This window comes from Tachyglossus aculeatus, chromosome X4 (genome assembly GCF_015852505.1).
Source record: "Tachyglossus aculeatus isolate mTacAcu1 chromosome X4, mTacAcu1.pri, whole genome shotgun sequence".
In the NCBI taxonomy this organism is placed as follows: Eukaryota; Metazoa; Chordata; class Mammalia; order Monotremata; family Tachyglossidae; genus Tachyglossus; species Tachyglossus aculeatus.
In genome coordinates, this window is record NC_052098.1 from 45455070 (window position 1) to 45475768 (window position 20699).

General features: G+C 43.3%; 1 protein-coding gene and 1 non-coding gene across 2 annotated transcripts in view; both read right to left on the bottom strand.

Moving 5' to 3' along the window:
- COMMD10 (COMM domain containing 10) overlaps window positions 1-20699 on the bottom strand; it is a 251434-nt gene that overhangs the window by 172946 nt on the left and 57789 nt on the right. The window lies entirely within an intron of this gene.
- On the bottom strand, window positions 16814-16916 carry LOC119948333. The gene has a single exon (XR_005456736.1). It is a non-coding gene; the product is annotated as a U6 spliceosomal RNA (small nuclear RNA).

Here is a 20699-nt window from a genome sequence, read left to right on the forward strand (position 1 = left end):
TGGGCTTACATGATGATGATGACGGCATTTGTTAAGCGCTTACTATGTGCGAAGCACTGTTCGAAGCTCTGGGGGGGAATACAAGGTGATCAGGTTGTCCCACGTGGGGTTCACAGTCTTCATCCCCATTTAACAGATGAGGTAACTGTGGCACAGAGAAGTTAAGTGACCCGCCCAAAGTCACAAAGCTGACAAGTGGCAGAGTCGGGATTAGAACCCATGAACTCTGGCTCCCAAGCCCGTGCTCTTTCCACTGAGCCACGCTGCTTCTCTTATGTAAGGAAGGAGTATTTGGGGGGGGGACATATAATCGGTATGCAGAACCTCAGCCTAACACTTCTCAGTCATTCTGGACTGAATAGCACCAATCCCCGTCAGTACCAATCAATGCTATTTACTGGGCACTGACTTGTGGAGAGCACTGTACTAAGCACATGGGAGAGTACAATGGAGAAAGTAGACATGATTCTGCTCTAAAGGAGCTAGTAGTAGTGGCGATAGCATTTATGGAGTTCCCAGCGGGAGCAATTCACTGGAATTAGTGCTTGAGACATCCAAAATAAGCAAATGACCTAATCCCTGGCTCCAAAGAGTTTACACGCTAACAGTGGAGACAAACACAAACGTATTTACAGAGTAATCAAAACAAATAACTGAATGTTCAACTGTCTAAATATACGCACTTGCTGAAGAAGAATATAAGTAAGTACCTAAGTGCTAGAGTAGGCTCTTGGGTTTATATAACTTGTGATGCTGGGCATTAATCAGGGAAGGCATGTTGGATGAGGTGAGGGTTCTTAATGAGGCAGATTTTGTTAAGGCTGTCAGGGAACATAGATTCAATCAATCAGTCAATAGTATTCCTTGAGCACTTATTCAGTGCAAAGACCTGTACTAAGTGCTTGGGAGAGTATAACACAGTTAGTAGATATGATCCCTGGCTTCAAAGGAGCTTACCAGCTAGTGAGGTAAACAGGCACTAAAATCAATTACAGATGGGGAAAGCGACCGAGATTAAAAAGATTTTCTTAAATGCTGTGCGGGGAGGGGATTGGGCAAGGAACAGCATAGCCTACTGGAAAGAGCATGGGCTTGGGAGCCAGGATCTCTGGGTTCTAAATCCTGGATCTGCCGCTTTTTCTTTTTAATGGCATTTGTTGAGCGCTTACTATTCTAAGTGCTGGGATAGATGCACGTTAATCAGGTCAGGCACAGCTCCTGATCCACGTGGGGCTCACAGTCTAAGGACGAGGGAGAACGGATTTTGAATCCCCATTTTGCAGGTGAGGAACTGAGGCGCAGAGAAGTTCAGTGACTTGCCCAGGGTCACCCAGCAGGCAAGTGGCAGAGCCAGGATTAGAACCCAAGTTTTCTGACTCCCAAGCTCGTGCTCTACTAGACCATGCTGCTCCTCCCACTTCCCCGCTCGATTTTGCCAAATCCAATATTAAGGACATGAAGCATAGATCAACTTTTCTCTAGATATTCAATTAACAGCAAATTTCAATATGCAACCAACTTTAGTGCAATAAAGCAGAACACTTAACAAGAGTCCGGTTTCAGTAATAGTAATAATCTCTTAAATTTATATAACACTTAATGAAGCGATTTCCCATTCGTTATCTCTTTATATCCTCACAAGGAAAGGGAAATATTATCATCCCCATTTAGACAGAGGAAGAAACTGAGGCCCGGAAAGTTACGTGACCTGGCCGAGGTCCAAGTGGCAAAGACTGGAGACTGCCAAGCCCATGTTCCTTCCAATAATAATAATAATAATAATTGTGGTATTTGTTAAGCGCTTACTATGTGCCAGGCACTGTACTCTGAGCTGGGGAGGTTACAAGGTGATCAGGTTGTCCCACGGGGGGCTCACAGTCTTAATCCCCATTTTACAGATGAGGGAACTGAGGCCCAGAGAAGTGAAGTGACTAGCCCAAAGTCACACAGCTGACAGTTGGGGGAGCCGGGGTTTGAACCCCTGACCTCTGACTTCAAAGCCCGGGCTCTTTTCCACTGAGCCACGCTGCTTCTCGTGGGACTTCACATGGGACTCACAGTCTCGGTCCCCATTTGACAGAAGAGGCAACTGAGGCCCAGAGAAGTGAAGTGACTTGCCCAAGGTTGAACAGCAGACAAGTGGAGGAGACGGGATTAGAACCCGTGACCTTCTAACTCCCAGACCCGTGCTCTATCCACTATGCCTTGCTGCTTCGTTCATTCATTCATTCACTAGTATTTATTGAGCGCTTACTGGGTGCAGACCACTAGACCTTCAATCGAACTACACCTTTTGAGAACAAATCAAAAATAAGATGCCAGAAACACCACCCAAGGACTCATGACCTAAAACTGTAGACCAGAGGGTTCAAATCCCAGAAGTAATTTTTTGCAACCCTCTTCCTGTTCATACCTGTAAAATATCAAATATTAAAATTCCTTTCACAATTTTCAGAGTTTTTATTTGCTAGGATAATTGACCTCTGTAATCTCGTCTTCTACTAATGCAAGCTGCTTACTTTATTTAACAGCTTAAACAAAGAAAAATTAATGGATTTTTTAAGCCACTAATATTAGTCAATTTGGGCTCCTACCATTCAAAGTGATTTCTGTGAAAGCTACATAAATGAACACTCTGGGGAAGGGCGGTATCGGAGTCTAAATCTAATTAAAATAAAAGACGATTGGAGGCAACCGAATCTGGGTCTGTATTTCTGAGAAAATACGATGAATTTGAGAAGTGGAGTTAATAAAATTGGGAACTCACAAGGTCGGCAAGCTTCTAAAAAGTGGGTTTAAAATATTACCTATGATCTAACCCACGTCATCCCCTTTTCATTTTCCTTGCCTTCACTAAATGTTTGGGTGGAGGGGGGGGTGTCCTCCAAAATATGCCTTACAATTGTCACAATAAGCCCCACTCAAGCAATTGATGATTCTGATGAATTCGTCTGGCACCAACTTTTCTCTCTTGAGAGCAGAAGGAAACAAGATCTCTTATCAATGTCTTCAGAAATATTTTTAAACTATAGGAAACAGGGAATATTTCTGGGGATTCTTATGCCACACTGCAACTAAAATCTTAAAGAAAGCAGCCACCACTGCCAACTTAAGAAATTCATGAGTATCTAAGAGGAAAAAAAAAAAAACTTCTGCTAAACATTAGTGTTTCGAAACTAATGAGATCCTACTTCGTGTACATTTCCTCATAAGGGGCTTTGTGGGAGAGGCTGGGAGAGAAATGCTGAAACAGCTAAACACAAATTAGGAAAAAATAAATTGACGAACGGAATAGGCAAGATACAGGATTCAGATTTGGACCAAGTTGAGGTTTTCTGGCAGTGATTCAGACTAAACTGGGGAGAAAGCCAAATGTCTTTTTTCAAGCTACCCAAACGGTCTTTGGAGATATTCTAAATAAAAGATTTGAAAATGCCCTGCCTAGAGGCTAGCCGGCCAGACTCTTGGCTCGTGACGAGAACTGGAAGGGTATGTTAGCTTCACCAGTCCTGCCACCTCTCAAAAGCAAGACACTGCCAGGGCCTTTCAATACAGTACCAACTGCTGCGCTGGCCAGGAAGTACCGGCACTTTCACGTCTGCAGTCTGGAAAGGTCCAACTGCCCAACTGAATTTAGTAGTTCGTTGTTACCAGTACTCTGGCAGCCAGAAATCTCAGGCCTGGCACCCAGCTGACTGAGGAAAATGACTTCCTGACAGTACCAAAAGTATTTGTTGAGTATATTCAGAGCACGCTATTGGGCGCATACCAATCAATCGCATATATAGAGTGCTTACTCCGTGGCAGAGCACTGTACTAAGTGCTTGGGAGAGTACGGTATAAAAGAGCTGAAAGACGTGCTGCCTGCCCACGACGAGCTCGCTGCCACTGAGGAATTTACAAACTAACGGGGGAGATAAATGGGTAAGAGTGAGAAGAGGTGTAAATAACGGAAACAAGTGAAGATGTAAATAAATAGCATATTATACACGAGCGCTGGGGTGATCGATGTGATGACACGACTGGGAAAGTCTTTTCTGGATCCCACAGGCCCCCAGACAGCTGTTGTTCCATCTCTTTGATCCCATTAGGAGCCAAACATCTTGCACGGGTTGTATTATTACTCCTGCTGCCTTCACTTTCTAATCAGGGCTCTACCCTGGCCCGATCCTCCCGACTTCCTTGTGGACCTTGAAACGCTATCGGAACTTGGTTCTCCTCCTCAGTCTCTGACCGCTTCTCAATCTCTTTTTAGTCTCAAGCTTCTCTTCTGCTTCTGACCCCCTAATCGTGGATGTCGTACGAGGCTTCGTTCTGGGTCTCCTACCTCTTCTTGCTCTACACTCCCTCTCTCAAAGAGTTTCTTTGCTCACACGGTTTCAGCTAGCACCTCTATGCAGATGCCTCTTGAATCTACCTCACGTCTAATCTATAATCCCAATATTTCCTCTTGCATCCAGGATACTTCCTCTTGAATGTCTCTCCAGCACCTCAGACACAACATGTCCAGACCTGAACTTCTCCTCTTCCCCCTTAGATCCACTCCTTGTCAGCTGTGTGACTTTGGGCAAGTCACTTAACTTCTCTGTGCCTCAGTGACCTCATCTGTAAAATGGGAATGAAGACTGTGAGCTCCAAGTGGGACAACCTGATCACCTAGTATCCTCCCCAGCGCTTAGAACAGTGCTTTGCACATAGTAAGTGCTTAACAAATGCCATCATTATTATTATTCCTGTCTTACTCCAGAACACCACCAGCCTCCCTGCCCTTAAAGCCCATGACCTTCGTGTTTTTATGCAACAGAGGTGTTTCGGACAGGCTGGAGATAATAATAATAATAATAAATAATAATTACAGTACTTGTTAAGTGCTCTACTATGTGCCAAGCACTGTACTAAGCACTGGGCTGGATACGGGCAACTCGGATTGAACATGGTCCCTTGTCCCACATGGGGCTCACAGTCTCAATCCCCATTTTACAGACGAGGTAACTGAGGCACAGAGAACTGAAGTGACTTGCCCAAGGTCACGCAGTAGACAAGTGGCGGAGCCGGGATTAGAGAGGGTTGAGTGTGGGGGAGGATTAGGAGGCTTGTTTGGGAGGAGCTAAGAGAACGGGCTGGGGTGTAGCAGGAGAAGAGAACAGATCAGTAAGAAGGAGTCCGCTAACAGTGAGCCACAGAGTCCGAAGATTAGATGACATTTCTTTAGCGCCTAGAAGGAATGTCACCCCGTTCAAGAGTTGGGAAGTTTTGGGAAGAGTTGGCCACCTTTGAATCAGCAGCAGATCCCACTGCAGAGTGGGAAGAGAGCTGAAGGAGGGGCCTGAACTGCCTGTTTATGTTTCAGCTCTGGACTACAATGTAACCACTGTGTCCTTCTGATCCAGGCCCTATCCACTGCCCTGGCTTTCAACTCTCCCTGCTGGCCTGCCACACGAAGCAAAAACCACCTGCCTTCTTTAAATGCTATCTGCTAGGGCGCAGGGCAAAAACCTAAGATACCAGTCCCTTCCTAACCTCATTGATCTGCACCACCTCCTCCCCAAACTTGTGGCCAACCAGAAATGAAGACCCCTTAATTCAAGGGGAGGAAGAAGAAAGAAGAAAAATGCTCTCTGCCCTCTCCCCACCTCGGTCGCACGGCTTCAGCGCTTAGAACAGTGCTTTGCACATAGTAAGTGCTTAATAAATGCCATCATTATTATTATTACTATTACCACTGGCTACGGAAGCAACTCTCGGGCCAGGGAAAAGTAGGGAGAGGGCAGCTCTCATCGCTTTTCTCCCTTCCTGTCTGCCCACCCACCCTCAGCTGCGGAAGAGTCGGGTAAAGGACCTCTTGAGGCTTCTGCCTCCCCTGCTCTGTGGCTCCAGCAGGTTCTATGGGTTGCTAGCCTACCCCGTTTTAAAATCCCTGTAATGGCTCCAAGATTCGTCTGGATATTCGGGGTCCCTAAACACTAAGCTTCCCGTTTGCCCTCTAAAAGCCCCGTCCCCAGGTTCACCCCCCCCGGTGCTAGCCCACTAGGAGGAACAGGCCCATTGAATACTCCCACCCCCAACGCCCAGAAGATTCTCTGGAACACCGGGCAAAGGTAGTAAACAACACAACAAAAAACCCGCAAAAATGTGATTACTCTCATTCAAGTTTGCCACTTGTCGGGGATAGATCGGCAGGCTGAAAATCACGGGGTCTACCCCGTGTGGCCTCAAATTCTGGGACTGAGGGGATAGGGAGCATCTACTGCTGCAGGCTTCCCAGATTGCTGGGAACTGCTCGCCCAGTACAAAACGGTGGCACTCGCAAGCCTCACCCGACAAACTTCCAGTTTTCTTCGCATCAGAAGTGGGAGGGGAGGAAGGAGAGGGGAGCTGGAACACTCTGTCTCAGAAGAAGATAAGCCAAAGGCTCCATAACCTCCCCTCCCCTTCCCTCTGCTCAATTCCCACACTCTGACTTCAGTTGCGGGAAAGGGAAAAAGATGTCAATCTTAATTCATATCTCAGGATCCGAGGGGGAGAAATCAGCTCCCAACTGATGTGTATTGTAGTCACTCGCCAGGGTTAACTCCTCGCTCTGTTTCAAAAACTACTTCAGCCTCCCAGTTTACAAACATTTCAATCACCTTAAATATTTTTCAATGCCTCCTCAAATCTATACTGCCGCTTGCTGAATGTAGCTTTATCAGATCTGACAGAAGGAGCAGCAAAATGAAACTGATGTGATTTTAGCCACTTGTGTTCTGCTTGGTCGGTAACAAGGTACAAGGAAAATTTTCTCATTTTATCTTATTTTAAAAACTATGATTCCACATATGACACTTTTGAAAGGTATCACTTTGAAGAGTCCAAAGCCTGCAGCAACAGCAGTATAGGGAATTTAATAGTACTTTACTAACTGTAGAGCAATAATTCTGTTATTTATAAATAGTAGTCCCTGGCAAGCGGCAGAAGTCTTACTATGAAATCGTTATTAGCCAGACAACTTACCCGACCTTGGTACACAACTGCCACGATGTAAATGTACGTAGCTGAGAAACTCAATGGCCAACTCAACCCCAGTTTCAGCTATTCTCTCTATACACAGCACTGTGGCTGCAACGATTTCCTCAACTGAAATCACTTTAAGAACAATGTTTACATGAAAAACACACACTTCTCATGTTTCTCCTTGTCCACATTTTAGCCTCTGAAAAAGGTCTGTATATACATTATGTTCACAAACTGTACAAAGAAAGAAATATATACTATAATAAACTGCTCTCTCGAGTGTGCGTATTTTTATACATTATAACGCTGCCAATACGCATTACAGTAACTCAGAATGTCAACCCAATATGCAGATGTTTAGGCAAAGGATCAGGCCCTCCTATTTATTTTCTGTTTATAACTTTAAAAACAACCCACAAGCTAAGAGATTTTCAACCACAGCCACCACCATTCTTTTTAATATTATAAAGAATGTGTTTGACTTCTTCTCGATCTTGTGACCACATTAATAAAGGACTAAAGCTCTTTACTCCCAAGTCTCTTGACAGTCTAGGAAAAATACTTAGTACCTGCCTACTTCACAAGGACGATGTAAGGGTGAACATTTATGAAAAGCGTTGGGCAGCTTACCTGAAAGTTATTAATTATTGTAATTGGGGGTGGTGATATGAATACAAAACAACATTTTGGCAAAATAGGGCACTTTACTTACAATTGGCCTACAGACATACCACCCCAGAAGGTGATTCTTCTTTTTTTTAAAGAAAAAAAAACCCCTTTAATATAGTCACATAGGTGAGAAGAGCAATAATCCCCCAAAACATTCAAGAGCTTTGGGATACTGAAGGCATGAATTAATTGTGCTAGTTGTTAAGTGCCTGCTATGTACCAAGCATTGGGCCAAGCCCTGGGGTAGATACAAGAGAACCAGACTAGACACAGTTCCTGTCCCACATGGGGCTCATAGTCTAAGGGGTAAAAACATATTTAAGCCCTATTTTTACAGATTAAGGAACTGAGGCACAGAGAAATTATGTGACTTGCCCAAGGTCACACGGCAAGGCAAAAAGTGGGGTGGGGATTAGAACCCAGGTCTCCTGGCTCCCATTCCTGTGCTCTTTCCACTGGGGGACACTGCTTGTCAAATGATTACATATTGCTAGGGAGTGGAATGACAAAAAGCCTGAAGAAAATTAAGGTTATGTTCCAGCCTGCACCCAGGAAACTCCACAGATAACCCCAGGTTTTCATCGGCAACACAGAATTTCCTGCTGCCTTCAAATTCTTGTGGTTAGATTAGATGCCATCCAACAGTGAATGGGTTAGCAAAGAAGCAGAAAACAGAACTGAAGAGGCCAACATGTTTTCTGACAGACCGACAGGAAGTTTGGCAATGATAGGCCATCAAGACATCAAGTTCCAGGTCTATAAGGCCATTGTTCAACCTTTCTTATTTCTGTTAGACCTGGACCTGGTACAGAAGACATGAGCAATTTCACCGTCCTCTACAAATGACACTCCACATCAAGTAGCAGGACAAGATTAGCAGCAACAAAGTTCTGGATCCCAGCCAGCTCACCAGCAGTGAGGTAATGTTTTCACCCACACGGTTTTGCTGAGTGGCACCAGTGAGGAGAATGGATGATAGAGTGATACCCAAGCAATTACCGTACGGTGAACTGAGGTAGGGCCTACACAAGCAGAATAAGTACGAAGGACAACACAGCCTCCAACAATGTGATACGGCAACGGACTGTTGAAAAAAAATCAAACCACCATCACAGACGTAAGAGCCTGGAGGGCAGCACCGTCACAGGAAGGTTTTCTCTCCAGGAGCGGAGTCCCACATCACACTTTTCGGCCACACTGGCATTTATGTATGAAATTTCGTCTATAGCATCTTCTTTGAAAAAGAAGGGCAGCTCTACATATCCACACTGATAATTCACCAGGTGGTGGTCCGCAATTCCATAGCTAATAGTTGGAAATTAGCCCTTCTCAAACAAATATTTAACAAACTCTCCAAGAGACAACCAAACCAAATCACCAAACCCTCTCTCTATCCCTAACCCCAGGCCTAGTCCAAGTATTTTAGACTAGGACAAATCCAGCAAATTGATTTTTTTTATCAATGATTGATTTTGCCCACCACTGATGCTTGTTTTTATAACAATGTCAATGAAATATATATATATATATAGACCTTTGATGTTTAGTTGTCAGATTTTTTCCAACTCTTATCAACAGGCAATTAAAATATTCAATGGTATCCTGTCTATGAGCTATCACTAATTTACATCCAATTTGGTCATTCTGATTTATTTCAGTCCTCTCCCCAATTTCATTTGAATAACAGTTTTTTTCCCCCTCTGTCCTGAACTATGCTGATGAACGTTTAACTGCAGCACCCCAAGGAGATGGCTCCATTTTAACATCAGGCATAACCACCCCCGCTAGTCTGAGCATAGTTGGAACACTCAGAGCTGAAAAAAGCTGGCTATCAAAACAAAAACCTATCACATTAATTCTGCTCCATTAATAACAGCAAAACCCTTCTAATACTGAGAGACCCTTTCTGAATTACTGAATTAGTAAGCAAACAATTTAAGGAGCCCACCCACACCTACATAGCCAAAGATACTGCACCAAATGCATTCTATTGTGCAATGAAAATTCAATCCATTAGCAGTGAATGGAATTTTCTCTAGTGGCAATATATGGATCGCATTTCTGATGCCTGCTTCCTTAACATTTGTCAGCCAATCTGTTATGAGTCTAATGGTTTGAAAATGTGAGTATGAGAATGTGCATGCAACTGAAGAGTAACTGGTAAGGTTCTGCTGCATTTACTATATGAATAAAGTAAAAGAGACAGTGAAATAAAGCTGCTAACAGGAAGACTGTGAACAAAGTGAGTCTTTCATAAATACACCACCAAATTACTGTCAGCACTTAGAACAATGCTTTGCACATAGTAGGCGCTTAACAAACACTATCATCACCATTATTATTATTATTGCTTGGTGCCTTCCTTTTATCTTCAACCAGCACCTATGATTATTTGTCAGCTGTGTGTACAGAACAGCAAGTTCCTCAAAGTAAATATAGTAACACTAAAGTTAGATCACTTCTCCACAGGCAATTATTGAGTGGGATCTGTGCTCGATCCAACTCTACAGGATATAGAGCGAGACTGAAAATTCTCTCAAAATGCTGTAGTGGAAAAAGGTGGGTTAGTAATTTTCTGATGACGATTACATTCAGGGTCAATTTTTTTTTTTAGAGAGAGGAAAACCCTGGAGCCACAAGTTAATTGTGGGGAAACTACCTCTTCCCTCTTCAGCAAAGGATACGAGGAAGAGATGGGAAGGTGGGTGACAGCACTGTACTGACAACCCTATTGCCATTCTAGACTGTGAGCTCATTGTGGGCAGGGACTGTCTGTTTGCTGTGGTACTGTACTCTCCCAAGTGCTCAGTACAGTGCTTTGCATACAGTAAGCCCTCAATAAATACTTCATTAGTCGACTGACTTCATTAGTCGACTGACCTAAACCTTTGGGAGGTGGCCGAAAATGGGCAATTTAATCCCAGGTTGCTTCCCATAAAGGTCTTCCACAAACATTTAATGCTGAAAATGGATGAAAACATTCCTTGTTCTCAGACTCGCTGGTATTATCTTAAACTCGGGGCAAGGAAAAGCATACGAAAACTACAGCTGGTTCAAGACCCTGCTTTACTGGCTCAGCTCTCTCATCCCATGATGAGGAAGCTGAAAGCTACAACCCAGCCCACGCGCTTTTTGGTCTCCTAACACCAACCCTCTCTCACAGTGCTTAGCTCTTATCAATGTCACCATTAACCAACCCCCTGCTCACCCCCTCCCACCCGCCTGGAACTTCCTCTTCCTTCATATCTGACAGTCTGCCACTCTCTCCCACTTTGAAGCCCTACTGAAATCACATCTCTCCCGGGAAGCCTTCTCTGACTAACTTCTCATCTCCCCGTCCTATTTCCCTCCCTACTCCATCATCCCCGGCACTTGAGTCCATACCTCCTAGGTTCTTTGGCACTCACCCCACCCCCAGAGCACTTATGCCCACATCCGCCAAGCTAGCTCTCTTCCTCCCTTCAAAGCCCTCCTGAGAGCTCACCTCCTCCAGGAGGCCTTCCCAGACTGAGCCCCCTTTTTCCTCTCCCCCTCCCCACCCCCCCGCCCTACCTCCTTCCCCTCCCCACAGCACCTGTATATATGTCTGTACAGATTTATGACTCTATTTATTTTACTTGTACCTATTTACTATTCTATTTATTTTATTTTGTTAATATGTGTTGTTTTGTTGTCTGTCTCCCCCTTCTAGACTGTGAGCCCGCTACTGGGTAGGGACCGTCTCTATATGTTACCAACCTGTACTTCCCAAGCGCTTAGTATAGTGCTCTGCACACAGTAAGCGTTCAACAAATACGATTGAATGAATGAATGAATGAATCTTTATTCTTGGTTGTCTCCCCTACCTGTAATTTATCTTAATGTCTGTCACTCTCACTATACTGTATGATCCTTGAGGGCAGGGATTGTGCCTACCTACTCAACTGAACTCCCCCAAGCCCTTAGAACAGTGCTCTTCACTCAGTAAGTGCTCCATGAATACCACTGACTGATCGAGTCCTGCACTTGGGAGTTATTTACTGAGGGAAGGAATGAGTGAGGTAACAAGGGAAAAGAGTGAGGATCTAGACATACTGTGGGAACCTGGCTATGAGACACAGGAGAAGGGTATAAAGCCACAGAATTTTCAAGGAGGAGTTTGTGAAATGCATTCGTATGCCAGAGTTGAGTAAAGGTCTTAAATACGATTATTTTCAAAGACTGAGTAGAGTATGGGGCTAGAGTGGTGCCTGACCGATGATCCACTATACTTAGAGCTGGCTTTGCTCTGAACCAGCTGAAGTTTTGGTATGCCTTTCCTTGCACTGAGTTTAAGATAATACCTGAGAGTCCGAGAACAAGGAATGTTTTCATACATTTTCAGCATTAAACGGCTGTGGAAAACCTTTATGAGAAACAACCTGGGATTAAATTGCACATTTTCTGTCACCTCCCAAAGGTTTAGGTCAATCAACTAGTGAAGTTCTTTACGGGTCATTATTTCTGGGTGGGGTTTGGAGCTGTCAAAACACAGAAACTTTCAAGTTTATTATTGCAATAGCTTTACAATGTAAAGAATGTGGTGCCATTGCTTACCAAATGTGGTGCCATTGCAATAAAAAAAGAACTATTTTGTGGTTTGCTGGCGTACTGCAAAAATGCTTCTCTTTGGACTATCATTCAGGCAGTTGAGAAAATATGACCCATTTATCAGGTGTTTTTCCTTTTATTTCTCATCTTTTAGGAATTTAGGATGGTGTTGGACCCCTCAAACCCTTTAAGCTGTCTCAGAGTATGACCAACTAGCCTACTAACATGACCCAAGTGATCTGCAGCAATAGCTGATCTATTAGACCGTGAGCCCAGCTTAACAAATGCCATAATCATTATTATCTCCCTAAGTGATTGGGATAAGAGCCTGAGAGTGTAAGTTCCTTACAGGCAGGGAATGTGTCGCTTTGTTACTCTATGTTTCCTTAGACCTAGTACAGTGCACTGTACCAAAGCCAGTGGCATAAGCGGCTTCTCTATCCCCAATCATGTTCTCCTCTTTCACAGTCATCCCAGCTCTTAGTACACTGCACTGATCGGTGCACAATAAGTGCTTACAAATGCCCATATCATCTTTCTAAAAACTACTCAAAATACATCCCTCTTCTCCCCCAAATAATAATAATAATGGCATTTATTAAGCACTTACTATGTACAAAGCACTGTTCTAAGCGCTGAGCACGGCTACTCACTTCAATCTCCATACCAGTCTGGGAGTCAGAAGGACCTGGGTTCTAATCCCAACCCCGCCACTTGTCTGCGGTGTGACCTTGGGCAAGTCACTTAACTTCTCTGTGCCTCGGTTACCTCACCTGTAAAATGGGGATCAAGATCTGAGTCCCATGTGGTACATGGACTGTGTCCAACCTGATTAGCGTGTATCTACCCCAGCGCTTCGTACAGTGCCTGGCACATAGTAAGTGCTTAATAAATATCATTTAAAACAAACAAAACTCTCCTAACCACTGGACTCAAGGACTCTCCTTGTGAATCAATCTATGGTATTTATCGAGCACTTACCGTGTGCAGAGCAATCAATCAATCAATTGTACTGATTGAGTGCTTACTGTGTGCAGAGCACTATACTAAGCATTTGGGAGAGTACAATATAACCGAGTTGGTAGACGTGTTCCCTGCTCACAATGAGCTTACAGTCTAGAGGGGGACACAGACCTTTTTCAAAACTCTGCTCTTCTAGTACACCCCAGTTCACATTCCCCTAAAGTGGAGTCCCTCTAGACTGTAAGCTTGCTGTGCAGGGAACACATCTACCCACTCTAGTGTATTGTACTCTCCCAACTGCTTAGTACAGTGCTCCATACACAGTTAAGCTCTCAATAGATGCCATTAACTGACTGATCCAAAGCTCCTGACATCAGTGGAACTATTGCCCAAGCCCTTCTGTCTGCAAGGAACTTCTAGACTGTGAGCCCGTCGTTGGGTAGGGACCGTCTCCCTATGTTGCCGATTTGTACTTCCCAAGCACTTAGTACAGTGCTCTGCACACAGTAAGCGCTCAATAAATATGATTGATTGAATGTATGAATGAATTCCCTCCCCTCTCAAATCCACCAAACTATACCCCCCCCCCCCCCCCCCCGCCTTGGAGGCCCTTCTAAAAACACCTCCTACAGGAAGCGTTCCTCAACTACCTTCCTAATCAGGATAGCCCATTAGCCAATCAATCAATCAATCAATCGTATTTATTGAGCGCTTACTGTGTGCAGAGCACTGTACTAAGTGCTTGGGAAGTACAAGTTGGCAACATATAGAGACAGTCCCTACCCAAGTGGGCTCATAGTCTAAAAGAGGGAGAGCCACCCTTGGCCCTTCTGCATGTATCAGTTTATTTGCTCCATTTATTCATTCATTTAGTATGACTTTAATTGGATATATCATTTCATCAGATGGGACTCTGTTTCTTTACTATATTGCTCTGCGTGCTGTAGGCGCTCAGTAAGTACTAATGACGGTACTGATGAATTCAATGTTAAATTACACTTTATCTGCCACACAACATCTAAATACTAACTTTGATCAAAAGGAGTTTGGAGTGATAGTCGATCTTGTCAAAACGTGAAGAAAATGGGTTTCAGATATAAATACGGCTTTTTACAGCAAGACAAACTGTTCCTACATTTTTCCTTGGATGAAGGAAGCGTAGAGAATGAGAGTGGTAAGCCCGGAAGACACTCTGGCCAGGAATGAAAAATCATTTTAATCATTCACCTCAGAGAGATGGAAAAAAATGTATAAAATAAGAATTCCTACAACTCTCCTTCCTTTCATCCAGGCAGCTATATCAATTCAAAATCTTTAAATTCACACAAATACTAAGATAGCAAAGAATCAATGGTGGCGGGGGGGGATGAGAAAAGATCCTGAACTTAGCTAGTTTTACTTTTAAACAGTTCTGAATACGTCATTCAATTTTCCTACTGTTATTTACGACCCACAAGGACCTTTGAAATTTGTTCAACATAATGTACCAGAGTTCTTGAAGAGGAGCACAATAATGAAGCAATACTACCATTATGCTTTGTTTGCTTACTTCATTGATCGACACAGGCATTTCTCCTACAACCTGGAAGTTGCATTTCCACAGACCCCCAGGTTGTCCAAAAATCCCGATGCCTCAACAACCGCATCACGGCTCAAAAACACCTGAAACAGTATGTGGCTTCTATCACCCTGGGTGAAATCCAGGAAAGGTTGTGGAAGACTGAAGTTAACTATTATACTTCCCTTTTCTCACCACGTACCTGATGCCTACCAGTGATCATTAGCACCTCACAGGGAATTAATCTGTACTGCTTCAAATCCCTTTCTAGTAAACACCGAACTTTAAACTCGGTAGCCTCTGAGTATCTGTGGGGGACTGGTTAGAGAAACCCCAGCAGATGAAGTGAAACCATGACCACCCGGGCAGCTGTGGCTGCTCCTGCCCAAAGAGACAACAGACAGCAGGAGTTGCGTGGCCGAGTTTCCACGTGATTCTGGATCTGCTTGACAAATGGGCAGGGAACGTGTCTGCTAATTCTGCTGTACTGCACTCTCCCAAGTGCTTAGTACTGTGCTCTGCACATAGGAAGCGCTCAATTATAATAATAATAATAATAATGGTATTTGTTAAGCGCTTACTACGTGCCAGGCACCGTTCTAAGCGCTGGGGTAGATACAAGATAAAGAGGGCTGGACGCAGTGCCTGTTCCACCTGGGGCTCCAAGTCTTAATCCCGTATTTTACAGATGAGGGAACTGAGGCACAGAGAAGTTAAGTGACTTCTTAACTGACGTAGTTAAGTTAAGGTCACACAGCAGATAAGTGGCAACGCCCAGACTAGAACCCATGACTTTCTGATTCCCAGGCCCTTGCTCTATCCTCTAGGCCATGCTGCTTGATTGATGATCAATTCACAACCATGTTATGGCTACTATGTTCCCCTATCCTTGCATCTTGCTCTAACCAAATCGCCTGACGAAAACAACAATGATAATGATGGTATTTATGAAGCGCCTTCTGTGTGCCAGACACTGTACTAAGCGCTGGGATCAAGACAAGCAAATCGGGTTGGGCACAGTCCCTGTTTCACCATGGGGCTCACAGTCTTAATCCCCATTTGACAGATGAGGGAACTGAGGCACAGAGAAGTGAAGTGCCTTGCCCAAGGTCACACAGCAGGCAAGTCCTTCTAGCTCCCAGGTCTGTGTTCTATCCACTAGGTCATGCTGCTTCTCTAGCTCTTTGCTGTAAAACATCTCCTTGGGTCTGGGGCAGAAGGAGTGGGAGGGAAGATATATCTTCAAAAACAATACTAATACTCTTTTAAATGATATTTCAGTCTATTGACCAAACAATGATTTTTACCGGACGCTTACTGTGCGCAGAGCACTCTACTAAGTGGTTGAGAGAGTACAATAGAGTTGGTAGTTCCAACAGGTATAGAGAATGCCTCTTTTCGGCAAGACCATTATCTTCAATTACAACAGGAGTAGGGAATGTGTCTGCTTATTGTTGTATTGTACTCTCCCAAGCGCTTAGTACAGTGCTCTGCACTCAGTAAGCGCTCAATAAATGATTGAATGAATGAAAGAACATAAAAGTATAGTTTACATTAACCATTAACTAGACTATTTAGCATCCCTTTGTTGTTTGGAAAGGCTGAAGTTAGAGTAGGAGCAAGAGAGTGAAGACATTTTCCATCGCTATTTGGACTGATTGTTGATAAATACTCAACCTCAATCTCCACATCTGCCCCCACCCCAGTCAGCTGATTCCATGATGTACAGCACGAGTAAAATCATGAGATATGTCTCCTTCATTCCTTCAGTAGAATTTAATGAGCACTTACTGTACGCAGTGCACTGTATTAAGCGTTTGGGAGAGTACAGTATAACAATAAACAGACACATTCCCAGCCCACAACGAGTTCACAGTCTAGAGGGGGAGACAGACATTAATATAAATGAATTACAGATACGTACACAAGTGCTGTGGGACTGGGAGCGAGGATGAATAAAGGTAGCAAGTCAGGGTGACGCAGAAGGGAGTGGGAGAAGAGGAAAGGAGGGCTTAGTCAGGGAAGGCCTCTTGCACGCAATGTGGCTTCAATAAGGCTTTGAAAAATACAGAACGTTTCACAAATTTGTGTGTCATCCTTGCTCAGGGACCGTGCTAAAACTCTGTACCGTTCCAATTATAGTATATGCGCTGCCGAAGCAAGCTCTAGCCCAACTCCCCCCAGGGCTGTATGGGGTCAAAACTTTTTGTCAGTTGATCTCTAAATTCACCTAGGGTTGGCCCTGAGGGAAAGCAAAGATTTAATTAATCTAAAAAGCGAGACACCAATCCCTGAACAACCCTGAGTTGACTGGATTTTTCAGCTGGTTCCTGCTAAACAGCTGTTTTTTGAAGGTCCTTCAAACTTTTCAACTCCATCCCTTGGTATCAGAACTGTCCCAGTCGGCTTTGTAATCCCTTCCTTCTAGTTTCCCATGAACAATCCAAGTGAAGTTCTTGGACTCAGCAGCTAATCCAGTGAATGTTACCTAGGCAAATAGGTACCCCATGGTGGCTTTTGGGGTTAAGAGGGGAAAAAATGGACAAAACTTAGAGAAAGTTGGCTGAGCTTTGGCCTGAAATGTTTATTCTTTTGTGACTAAATTCACTCATTCCCCAAAGATATCCTATTTATCAAGACAAGGAGATAACAATGCTCCTGAACAGTGTCTTACATTTGGAAAATGTGACTTTTGTGCACCGCGATTTTAGATCCAAGATTCACCCAGCGGTAATACATTTCAAGTTAAGCACTGCTTGGTGATGGTGACTGAGGAAATAAATCTTGATCTGCTATTGTACTTCGGCCTACTCACTGTACTTTGACCTCGTCTGGCTCACCGCCGACCCTTCGCCCGCATCCTGCCACTGGTCTGGAACTCCCTCCTTCTTCATATCTGACAGATGAGCATTTTCCCCACCCTTCAAAGCCTTATTAAAAGCACATCTCCTCCAAGAGGCCTTCCCCGAGAAAGCCCTCATTTCCTCTTCTCCTACTCCCTTCTGCATCGCCCTTGCACTTGGATTTGCACCCTTCCCTCAGCACCCCCTTAACTATAAGCTCATCGTGGGCAAGCTAGGCGTCTACCAACTCTACAGTATTGCCTTCTCCCAAGTGCTTAGTACAGTGCTCTGCATAGAGTATGCGTTCAATCAATACAACTGCTTTACTGACTGATTTATTTTCCTGCTTTTTTGTCAAACATTTCCCCTCTTCTCCTTTTCCTCCTTCTCCTACCTCCCTTCTATCCACCCTCCAAAGCTCCAGGCAGCTATTGTGCCCTGTGAGAGCAGAGGAGGAAGAGAGGGAAGTAGAAAAGAAGGAAAGGTTGGGAGGGCTGTCAATCAGGAGAGCCTGCTGAGGCAAGAGTTCCCAGGGATGGTTCTGGGGCAAAAACTATTGACTTACAGCTCTCTAAACTTAGACCTTGTCTGTAGGGGCTCCCACTGCAGACTTTTTTGTCTTGCACCATGAAGATTCGGGTCAAAAATGGATATTTCCATTGGGAAAATCCTCTCAGAATGTGCATGAACCCGGTGCAGATTCAGCCTCAGCAAACTGCCTGGTCTAGCGAATACATTCGAGGACACTGTCCACCCTTGAAAATCCTCCAGCATATACGTCTTTCAATGCAGTGGCATTTTAGAGTCCAGCAAAGCGAGAACCCATAATATTTATTGGGAATCATTTGCTCCAGTCATATTCATTCATATTCATTCATTCATTCAATCGTATTTATTGAGCGCTTACTGGGTGCAGAGCACTGTACTAAGTGCTTAATGTGAACAGGAATTAAAGTACCTTGTGTAGACACAACTGCAGGCTGCCATTTCAGCTCCTTCATTCTTTGGGTATCGCACTCAACCGCTCTTTGCCTTAGTTTTCCCATGTAAAATTAAAATGATATTTAAATAGCTGAGCTCTTTTGATTAAGTGCTAAACTGAAGCCTGAAAAGTACTCATTTTGATAGCATGGCACTTGGCTCTGTTGGGAAATTAAGGGAGCACAGTTAAACCCCAAATAATTTACCTAATACCCTGAGAATCTCTCATATTTGATCATTTTTTTTAAAATCCCAAATTTTAACATAACCAATTACCAACCTTAAGTATCATGGATTAAGAGTGAAAGCTTGAAATTAAAACAAGAAATACTTCAAACAGACCCAGAGAAGAGAGACCCGTGGCAGCTCGGTAAAATCCTACAGCTGGAAACTTAAAAACTCCATTCGGACAAGAGAAATTCAATTACTTAATCCCTGGCAGACAGATTGCTTACCTGCACTTAAAGCTCCCTTGTGTGATGAGTAACCAGTGCCAAGGGTGAAATGAAAACTGGCCTCTTGCAGCAAAGCTGCAGAAGAAATGGGCCCACAATTTACAGAAATCCTCTTCAAACCTTGGATGCCATATTACAGAACTGTGAACAATTAGGAATGGTTGGGGGGGGGAGGCCTGTTACATTATGAGACAAACAGATTTAAGGGTCCCTTTGGACAATAGTAATATCTTTGATTATTCTTCCTATGCAAATTAAGAATATTACAAATGTAACATAGTTAGGCAGAGGAGGTAGTAAGAGCAAGATCACTGTAATAGCACTAGAGTAAATGAGGGGAAATACAAGGCTACTGGAGAAAAAGAAAGTCATCATCAATCGCATTTATTGAGTGCTTACTATGTGCAGAGCACTGTACTAAGCGCTTGGGAAGTACACATTGGCAACATATAGAGACAGTCCCTACCCAACAGTGGGCTCACAGTCTAAAAGTCCTGACCTACTCTTGAGTTCAGTCCCCATAAACCAGGAAGACAACCTCACTTATTAATGACGTTAGCCTGACTTAATGGAGAGTGCGGCACTCTTCTTTTCTTTTTTTTTTTCTTTTTTTTACAAAGGACAGCACTGAATTTGGTTGGCAAAAACAGATTTTTTGTTCTTTTCTGGGAAATCAGATAGAAATACTTTGAAGGTTTTGTTTTTTTTTTTCACTGGTTTGGGATACTTCTTTGTTCCCAAGCCAGCATTATCAATGATGTCAGTATAGCTCTTGGAATAAGTTTTGTTAATGTGTGCTCCCTCTGCTGAATTAATTGGCCCAGCAGCAAAAAAATATACAGCTCCATTTTCTAAATAAACATTTCTGTGTGTTTCATCAGAGTGGAAGACCTGTTTTAATTTAAAAAAAGAAGACAAAGGGAAATTTAGGAGCTAAGCAGCATTTCTCACTACGTGTGTGTATGTGTATACACACATATTATAGCATAACTAACAAAGCTCAGACAGAAGTTTCATTGTCCCTTTAAACAAAAAAGAAGACGGTAATCAAAACATGCTAGAATTTCTTTCTTTCAACAAATGGAGAATAAAAATAGTCACATTACAAAGCCAGTTCCCAATCTTTTGAGCAAGTAAAACTGCATAGTATCTCCAGATAAGAAATCCTATTGTACGCAGATTTTTTTTCATAAATTTTGGAAGGGTACTGAATGTTGTAGACTCTGACACTTTATATCAGCAGGTCCTAATTTGACTCAAAATTGTAATTTCTTTTCCATAAATAAAGCACCATCTGCAACTTGAGTATAATCCAACTTAGCATAAGATAAATGAGATTTTTGTTGTCAAGGTGATTTCATGCTAGTTGTTCAAGGAAAGAAAGATAAAACACAACACAAGGATTCCCTTCAAAGGAAGCGAAGCTTATAACAATTACAGTAATTCAAACTGAAAAGATGTAGATTTATAATCCAAAAAAAGAAAAAAAAATCCAAATCACTACACTCTCACAACACCATTGTTGGTTTCAAGCAGCAAACGTACCCGGCAATGAAAATACTTCAAGCAATAATGCAGATTAAGCCTGAAGGTTGGAACAATGGCTTTTTATGGTTATGATATCTTAAGTAGTACTATAGAAGTCAATTTAAAGCTGCAAAAATTTAC